The following is a 10,793-nucleotide window of genomic DNA, read 5'->3' as shown; positions in this document are numbered from 1 at the left end:
CTGTTTCCAGTAATAATTATGGACCGAGAACAGCAGGGGTACGAGTGTGTGTGTGTGTGTGTGTGTGTGTGTGTGTGTGTGTGTGTGTGTGTGCGGTTTATTGATGGAGTCCACCATCATACACGACTTCAATTGTTTCCATCTGAGTTGTGGATAAAAATCCCCGCGCTGTTAGCGGTCGCATTTAATGATGCATGGCTGAAATAAACATTTTTTTCAAAATACAATCAACCCTCCGTCCCTCCACCCGCCTTCAATCACTCGAGTAGCTTTTCCTCTCGCAGGCTTAGAGAAGCCCTTTTTTTCCTACAGTCACAGAAAATCATTCAAAAGCTTACAGACGAGGAGAGAAACGACTGCGCACTTCAAGAAGACTCAAACAGTCTCAAACCATGCACAAATTAGAGACATACGCTTTATTTTATCTGGCATTTCACCAACAACAAAAAAAAGTCAAACAAATAAATACACTCCATTATCAGACCGCTTGCGCTCCTCTATAAGCTCTCTACACAAACTATATGATTTAGTATAGTGCAATATTTCTTAACGCCATTCCACGATCCTGTATTTAAAATCTATTCATATCTAATGCACATAAATAGTATGAAAACAAACTAGTGGTATAAACACGCAAGATTAGGGCTGTGGTGTTTATGCGTATCATATTCGATCCGTCCAATTCATGGATCTTATCTTTATGGCTTATGTGTATAAGCCACAGGTTTTTGTTTTTATGAAGTGTACTCATTTTCACGAGACCGGCCTGAAAAAGTCTCAAGGCAAGTGCTGAAAGAGAAGCAGAAAACTTCCACCCAACGCAGTTTCACTTATCAGTACGCATCTCTAACAACATTATTATTTCTTTAAATATAAAAATATGATTTGGCTGTTTGCTTGTTCGCTCCGAATCAGTTTGCCCAGGCATGACTCCTCTGTGTACATTGCTTCCTAAGCTCTCGTTTTGCACAGAAAGCTTCATAATGAGAAGAAGACAGACCTCTGGCTCGGTGTCATCTTCTGTTCTGTACTTCAGCGTTTCATCCGGAGCGATTGTGTTAGATGTCTTCAGGCCATGGGTGCAGAAACCGGCTCGGCGGGTCACGCCAATTCCCTTCTGACTGCGTGAGAGCCATTTCCTGAGAGTATTTGGGTCAGCGCGGTGTGAGATGTTTCAGGTCTTCTGAGGGTTCATGGTTCGTGTTCAAGTGGAGATGCGGCTTTTAGTCTCCAGGAAGGTTGATGTGATCCTTCTGATTTGGACTTCTTCTGAATATCACCGATTATCAGTTTGATTGACGTCCAGAAGAAAAGTGTTTGGAAACACTTGTTTGTCGAACACTGCACATTATTTTCTTGATTTGTAGGAAAGCTCGAGTCCGGAGTAAAAAGCTTCCTAAAGAACGTCTGCAAGCTACAGAATGATGAATGCTGAACGTTCACTGGTCGTGTTTCTCATTAGTTCAGCATTTATTCATCTTGTACACACATCAGCGAGCGTTTATTGTGCTGATCAAAAACATTGATAGTTATTATTATTATGTAGAAATGCCAGATTCCTCAGATGAATGCAAAGTGCAGCATTTATCTTATTTATCTCCAAACTATATGAAATTTAATGCATCCTTGCTGAATAAAAGTATTCATTTCTAAGCCCCCCTCCATAAAAAAAAATACTCTTTTCAGATAAATGCAGATCTTTAAATCTGTTTTCATTAAAGAATCCTGACTTTTTTTTTTAATTAAATGTTTACAATTTTGCTAACAATAATAATAACAGTAATACAGTTTCTTAAGCAGCAAATCGGTGTATTTTTATGATTTCTGAATGATAATATTTATCATTATTTTCATAATGTTTTGCAGAAATAAATGTCAGTTAAACGGCTCTCCAAACAGCAGGTAGTTATTTTAAATGGTAAACATATTTCACAGTATGACTGCGTTTCGGACAGAATGAATGCAGAAGGAATGATTAGCATGAACCTCCGCGGTTGTTCTTTCCTGGGGTCGCTGTGGGTCTTAAAGAAAGCCCGCGAGCGCAGCTGAAACAGAGCAGGGGTCCCCGACATCTCCCGCCCGGGCCCCGGGTCCGCTCTCAGCGGGAGCTTCCGAGGAGAGTCTAGATTCTCGGAGAACAAAAGCCGAATTAGCACTCTTTTGTTTCTGTGGCCTCGTGTCTGTCTGGCGCGAGCTCCTTGGGTTTCTGAGTTTTACCGGGGCTTCATCTCCATCACTTGGCTTTAGCTTTCGCCGCTTGTTGCTGCTCTTGTTTGCGCACTTTTTAAAACGAGCCGCTGTTTTCAAGGCCTGCCGTTCATCCTTCAAGTCAGCCGGCGACGCTTGTGTGTGTGTGTGCTGCTCTCCTCCACTGATGTCTGGAGGATATGAGACTCTCGAGAGACGGTTGAAGGGGAGAAGAGTTTTGATTTCCTCTTTTCCTGCTCGCTTTGCATTTATTTGCCCCGTAGCGAGCGTCTCTTAATGAGATAAACAGGTCACTGCCGGCGTGGGACGCTTCAGCGAACCTGTCGAGGACACGTCCGGGTCAGAACAAAGAAACCAGGAGTTTTGATTACTTTCATTATTTTCATGGGAACAGGCTTTTCCCTTTTTAAGGCTTTCATATAATAATACAATTATAAGAATTGGAATCATTTTTGATGAAAAATCTCTTCATTTGATCAAAAAACTGAAATATTTAGTATTTTTTATTTTATTTTAATTTGAGTATGTTTTGCTTTATTTTTGACCATTTTAAATGTCATTACAGGAAAAAATAATATATTTTTTAATTATTAAAAAACGATTAAATTATTTCAAAATATCATTATTTTACTGTATTTCACTGTCGGTCTTTGTTCTTTTTTCTTTAAAAACTCATTTAAAAACATCATTCCAAAGTGTTTCATATACACAGAGAAAAAATGTGAAAAACGAAATATTTTAAACTGATGAATTCTTTAATCTTAGAATTAGCATAAAGGTGGTATACGAATACTGAAATATAAATAAATAATTGTATATATTTTTTGCGTAAAAGCTTTTGTTTTTATCATTCAGAAGCTTCTATAGCTTTCTTTCGCACGTGTAACAAGCTTTGTTTTATTGTATTACTTTTTTTGATCAAATAATAAAAGGTCAGTTTTAATTCAGTACGTTACTTGCCGTTTCTTATTGATAATTATTAGTATTTTGTAATTATTTGTGAAATTGTCTAACAATTTCTAAGTGAAAGAAGCTAATCATACAGCATTTAGTTTTTCAGTGCAGACTGATTTGGATCATATACTTAGCTTGCAGATAACAGTGTTTTCTCCAGACGCGCGCGCGTGTGTGTGTGTGTGTGTGTGTGTGTGTGTGTGTGTGTGTGTGTGTGTGTGTGCGTGCGTGCGTGCGTGCGTGCGTGCGTGCGTGTGTGTGTGTGTGTGTGTGTGTGTGTGTGTGTGTGTGTGTGTGTGTGTGTGTGTGTGTGTGTGAGACACGGCAGATACGCTGATGAAGCGAGCGTGTTGAAATGCATCAGGTCTGCAGTCGACGCGCTGCCCTCGGGTCACTTCCCTGGGAAACGTCCCGTGTTATCAGATGAGGCTGATGGCCAGCGGTCTAGGGTTACTTGAAAATAATCCCATCCTTTACTTGAGGAGCGGCACATGATCATGCCGGGAACGCTGGGAAAGAGAGCGATGCTTACAGAGGCTCTGCTTATTGATTGCTGAAAGCGTGTGGTGTCTGGTTTCTTCTTTGTGCCGCCGTGTTTGTGTTGTTGTTACCTGTAAGACCCTGAACAAGAGCCCTGATGTTCTGTGAGATGTCACTGCCATTTTTCATGATCAGTTCATTATTTCAGATCGTCTGGAGCTGCACCGCCAGTGTGTCTGTCTCTTTATCTTGCCTATCAAATAATAAATAGATTTTTATTCAGGATTCCTAATGTACATGTATATAAACATTTATAAAAAAAATTCAGATACAATTTTTTTTTTCCTTTCCCCATTTGCAAATTGTGAAAATAAACTTTATTATACAATTATTTTATTTTAACTTAAATTGTAATTGTTATATTATTATTTCCCATGATTAGTAATAAATTGATTGAATTATTACAAATTATTACAAATAAAGAAAACAAAATTGAAAATAGAATTCTAATTTCAGATGTTTTTGTTGTACTTTCTAAATTATAAATATATATATATATATATATATATATATATATATATATATATATATATATATATATATATAAATAATATAATATTATAATATTGTGTATATTTATTGTATATATATATATATATATATATATATATATATATATAAATACAAACAGATGCATGTGTATGTAATATAATACTACATGAATGTTTGCTTATTTCTACAATATGCATATACATATTACGTAAACAAAAACATTATTTTGGATGCAGTGATTCATGATTATTATTATTATTAATTATTATTATTATTATTATTATTATTTCAGGACTTGCACTACTACCATAAATAGCAGTATTTAATTTATTATATTTTTTCATAAAAAAAAAAAAATTGAAGTAGATTTTTTTTCTTCGGTCATTGACATATTGACATCGCCAAATAAACATGAAGATCTATTCTCTAACAAAAAATTGAGAAAGAAATAAATTCTGAAAGAAATATGAAAAATACGAAATATGTTGACTTTCTGTTGGCCGTCTAATGCAAATTCCAGTTCTATAAGGCCTTCCGCCAGAATGTCATTTTTCACAATTGGTTTATTATTTCAAGACGTTTGTGTTCAGAATGATGGAATGGAAATCAAGGTTAACGGCCTCACTAACATAATCATGGATGTGGCGCATCGAAACGCAACTGTATTCGTGCATAATTTGTCCGTACGTGTTTCAAACACCGTGTTTGAAGACAGATCTCCACTTGACAGAACGATGGCTTTCTTCAGAAATCTCCATAAATCATCATCAGGAGAATGTCCTGACATCCTGCTCATTAATCATAAGGTGGGATTTGCTTTCCTCTTCGGTTACTCCAAGCTCAGATCTACAAACATCCCTCTGCTTGTAACGTCACGGCTTGACGAGACTGAAACGCACACCGAGCTAAAAGAGCTGGTTCGGGTTCCACAGAAGAGCAGCGAGATGAAAGGAGAAGCTTGCGATCAGGAATCTGGACTCCGTCCGTCCCTCTTGTGTTCATTCTTGAAGTATTTAGGTATAATTTGATTCATTTGAGAATCTCTCCGCTCCGCTCGTGGGTTTCAATCCGTTTTTCATCCACACCCAGCACAGAGAAAGTCTGCTTCTCGCTATCCTCCGGTCCTAAAAAGAGTTTCTTTTCTTTCGCTTCTGATAATGATTCCATTCTGGGATCCCAAAAAGAGCTTTCAGTCAAAATTTTGTTTCCTAATGTGAAGGACATCTAAAGAACCCACTGCACGGACGTTCAAGGTTCTTCGTGGCACAAGCGAGAACATTTGAAGAAGCGTGGTCTGGTGGAGCCTTTCATTGACCGCTTTTTACAGTAACCGCTTTTATGTGACTGTAAAAACTTTTATTAACCGTTTAGATGTTCCTTTGTGAGCGTCTAAACAGACATGAAGACAACAAAACCAAACCAAAAATCTATAACCTGCTTGGCGAAGGTGCTCTAGAAATGAGCTCAAAGACTTTCAAACTCTAAATGTAATCAATACGTAATCAAGGGCAATATGGGATGATAAATTGGAGGAGATGGCGGCATGCAATAAATAAGCTGTTTTTACTAAAAAATGTTAATTTTGCATTGGATTAAAACTGACTTTGCTCACTACTTTCAGCCTACTTTATGTTTGTTTTGATCTGGTTGATCATAGGTCTCTTTGAGATGAAATGATGAGTAAAAATGATCCACAATCTGATGAATTCAATAGCTCAGATATTGGATACAGTTACATGGAACTATATACTGAATGACGTTTTCCCTCTATAAATGTAAAATAAAGCTTAATTAGCTTTTTTATTAACATCCACAGAATCTTTTTCCCACGTTGTTACGCTTTTTGTGTTCCCAAACGAAAAATGACTGGCCTACGAAAATAGCGCCGTATTCCGGCGCGTTATCAACAGATACTGGATGCAAACTTGTTTTCTTTTAATTAACGCAGGTTTTGCATTTCTCTTCGGAAGCGACTGATTCCGGGCCTCATTGATCCGAACTCGTGCACCTCAACCTTCGAGCCAGAACTGTTAATAAATAATGTGTTTTTATTACAAAACTGAGGTGCGTAAGTTTAGATCAATGAGGCCTTCGAACGATCTGTTCCAAAAAATAAAAAATATCAATATAAAACAAGTTCACAAAAAGATCGAATTCAATATTTTGTTAGAATTTGTCATTATGAGACATTTACAAGCAATTTTAGAAGGCTGGCCAAAACATTTTATATTAGGGTCTCTTATCTAGTTGCTTAGTAGAATATTATCCATTTATTAATAGTAAGTAAGCACGCATTATAATCCTACCCTATACCTAAACTTAACAACTATCTTACTAAATATTAATAAGCAATGGTGAAGTTATTGGTGAATAAATCTTCCCCATTCAGCTTTTGACTGGCGTTTAATGTAAAGAACTGAAGATGCGTTCTGATTGGCCGGCTCAGAGCTGATTTGAGTCTTTCAGTCGCGTCGATTATTTCATTTCTTCTTTTGTTGATCTGACGACACGTGACTCGCGTCTACAGAATCAGGCGTGTGCAATTAACAATTAACAAATGAACAATTTCGGCATGATTGGCTCATCAGTCACGGCAAGGCGCTCCAAATGTGGCTTTTGTTCTGATGCACGAATGTCATCAAACCTTGCGCGTGCATGTCATTAAAGTCCCCGAAATGACAGTATTTGCTATTCACAATCATGCACGGAGATCCACGGCGTTGCGTTCGCCGGCCAGAGCGGGAAAGCGCTTCGGACACGCACAAACGCGCTTCTGAAAACTGCACACAGGAATAAATAAGTAATCACCTTTTATTCAGATCTTTGGCTGATTGCAATCAGCTCGACTTATTCTCCCGCAGAGCAATCTGCCAACCTTAAACAAAGGCCTGCGCTCGGCGAGAGGTTTTATGTCTGATAACAGCGCTGTGTGTTCTTTAAGAGCTGTAATATGACTGCAGGGACGCTCTAATGACCCACTCAATGAATCTCCATATTGATCACCGTCTCAAAGCCTTTTAAACCATCAATACTTTTTAGAGCTCCACTTAAGGTTAAGGACACGCGTGACCTCCTTGTTTCTCTTCAGACGGACATCTGGCTGACAGAAGGTCACTCACTTTATGCCTGATCATCTCTACCTGGTTTCACGGCATAAACGTACCTGGGCGCGCTTTTCGGCGAGACGCGAAATACGTACCGATATGCACATATCACTGCAGTTTCCAAGACTCTAAAGAACGCTAGAGGCAGTCAAACTCGGACACTTTTTTTTGTTATGCTTTCAAAACGATATGCATGTGCCGGGAGATTTGAAAAGTGATGCTTTTGAGCGTTAGCGTCACACATATCCAGCTTCATATCTATGGGTTTTCATAGACGGATGGAAAATTAAGGGAAGTCAATGGGAAAATAGGCAAGGCCAGATAATCGCTAAACTGGGAACCGGCACAGTAAAGCAGCTATCGCTAAACGCAGAACGATCCTGAAGACTAATCAGAAAATCAACACGGCATGGCTTCGTAGAGTCGCTATCGCTAGGAGAGCGATATACGCTAGTCAATAACAAGCTAACAAGAGGAGGGGCTAATCAAACTAACAAGATGGGAACACAGAACAAACACTTCAAAATAAGAGTCCACCACAAAAACCAAGGCAGGGGAACACAGTAACAAAATGTGCCAGGGTTTACGTATTGAACCAGTGTTTTTTTATGAGGACAGGTTGGATTTTAATGCCGCATGCTTATGGAGACTGATTAATTGCCTGCGCTGTGAATATGAACCTCCAACAGAATTATGGATTTCTACCCATAATCCTGCAGTGTTTGCGCTCCATCAGAGCCGGAGTCACGGGTAAGACTTGTCAGAACAGATATTTGTGATGGGATCTCACCAATTTTTTCTCTTGTACATTAAATCAATTACAACTGGTGATATTGGAGATCAAGTGGAGATGTTTGCTGTAAGTGTTTCTGCTATGCATGTTTATTTCATGAGCTCTTAAATAAGACGTTTCTTCATCGGCGTTAATTTGCTTAAACGAAGGTTTTTACAGCAATGCCTTAGAAGAATCATATTGGTTTATTGAACAGCTCTTAAAACAATACTTTTTCCCGCTACAAAGAACTTAACAAACCTTCTTCCACTGTTAAGGACATCAATTAAGGACCTTAATATTGAGTGTAACAGAACAATTTCTGGTTTGGGTTCCTTGAGGAACCGAGCAATTCACAGATTTTCTTAGTGTGAAGAACACGTTAATTATTACTAACACTTTTTTACATTGAAAAGCTTCCATGAATGTTAAATGCTCTCCATGAACCCACCAATGCCAGGAAAGAACCTCTATTTTTAGGAATTTAGAAGAACTTGAGCAGTTTCTTTCTGGTTTTGGTCTCTCAAAGAACCTTTTAAGGGACATTTCTACAAAGAACCATTTCTTCTCAACGTGAAGAACACTTTCCAGCGACCCGAAGAACGTTTTCCCACTCTAAAGCACCTTTTGTGTAATGGAAAGTTTCCATGCATGTCAAAGGTTTTTAATGAACCCATCAATGCCAATGAAGAACGTCTACTTTTAAGGGTGCTATTGACTGCATTTGTGTATTTTTATTCTCCTCAGGAGTAGTAGACGAAACAGCATCCATCTACATATTTTATTATGCAGATTTTGAAAAAACACTAGATGAAAATGTTCACATAAACTACAGTGAAAACAATCCAGGATGGATTGGATAATGGTTTAGTCTCATCACACATCCTCCCAGATACTGTTCTGAAAATAATCTAGTATAATACCTTTCCATCACTTTCTCCCATGATTGCATACCTAAAACAGTGTTTGTTAATACGTTTATCTGCATGTGTCTCGCAGCAACTTCCATTTAATCACTACTATTCAACACCAAGTATCCCGGGAAGTAGAAATGCACGCTTTTTCCCAACGTTGCATGGCAGCGCCGGTCCGGTTCTCCTCGTTTCGTCCCGGTATGTGATCTTCGTTGCTTTTTCGGAGTCAGCGTGACAAATTCAGCGCCGGTTCCCTGCTCGCCGTCCTTGACACACTTCTGCAAGGTGGACACGGTGACCCCATCAGCTGGTGCTGTCCAGATCCCCGAGGACACTAAAGCCCAGAGCCTCGACCGCATCCATCTTTGCGGCCCGCCGCTCCCCTTCGAACGCCGTGGGCTCCCCTCCTGATAATTCCCCATCCGCCTTTGATTAATGCCTGTTTACTTCGGCAGGTCAAACCATTTCAGTTTGAGGAGGGGAGAAATTATGTGAAAGAAAAGTGCAATTACTCAGGGCTTCAACCTGCCAGCTTCAGGTTAAAGGACGAAGACTCTCCGAAGCCGGCGGAGAGATCTCAGCTAATGAGGGAAGATATTGTTCAGATGTTAGACCTGCAGATCTTGGTTAAGTTTCTGTAAAAGATCAACTTTGCCTCAGATGCTTCTCTCTCAGGAGAAATAAAACACATAAATGAGTCACTAGATGTCATAAAAATAAGAGTATAGAGCTATAAAATAAATGTAGTGCCGTTCACTTGTTTGAGACTTTTGATTGCTTGTTATGCAGTGCAAAAAAAGTTATTTTCTTAGTTTTATTTTCCAGCACAAAAAACACTATGGAAATGATTGTCTTTAATATTAGACACATTTTTTGGGAAATAATTTTTTTTAATCAAGTTACAAGTTTAAAAAACAAAATGACCTTAATATATTCATTTTTATAATTATTGCTTTTATGGTGTTTGTGATGGGATTATTATTATAGATCACCAAAACCACTTCAAAATAATATATATAAAAAAATATATTTAAATATAATTCAACACAACAAAATTAAATGTACATTTTTTCAACATTTCCTATTCTCATTTAGATTAACTTTTATAAAATATAGAATTTATCATTTTATATAATTAATATAATATAATATAATTAATATAATATATATTAATATAATATAATTTTGTAAAATAACTGGAACTGAAATATAAAAATACTGGAAACAATATGCACATATCTTTAAAAAAAAAAATACAACTAATAAAAATTGATCATAAAACAATTACTGTAATAACTTAAAAATGTCAAATAAAATGTAAATACAGTTAATATAAAAAAATTAATCAACAGAATTATTACATGATTATTTCATCATGTAATCACACGGCAAATTAAAACAAAAAAAACTGCCATGTGATTACATGATAAAATTATTTTATAACAAAAAAATCACCTGATTAAATATTTTATATATATATATATATATATATATATATATATATATATATATATATATTACTTTTCAGGTCTACAAATTACATTTAAGTGAAAACGTAAAGCTACTGATCCCTGATTTTTTCTGTAAAGCTGCTTTTGCAATTTATATTATAATATTTTAATGTTTTTTTATATTATATTTTAAATATTTTATATTTTAATGCTTCTGATATAAATATAGTTCAAAATATAGCTGTTAAGAAAATGTTTAAAATGTTAAGAAAAATGTCCGTTTACATCTTGATTTTAAGTCTGTTTTGTGCTCTTTTAGATTTAATCTTGAAAATAAGATTACCGGGAGAAACATCTG

The sequence above is a fragment of the Puntigrus tetrazona genome, unplaced genomic scaffold (genome assembly GCF_018831695.1).
Source record: "Puntigrus tetrazona isolate hp1 unplaced genomic scaffold, ASM1883169v1 S000000401, whole genome shotgun sequence".
In the NCBI taxonomy this organism is placed as follows: Eukaryota; Metazoa; Chordata; class Actinopteri; order Cypriniformes; family Cyprinidae; genus Puntigrus; species Puntigrus tetrazona.
This window is presented reverse-complemented; position numbering follows the sequence as displayed.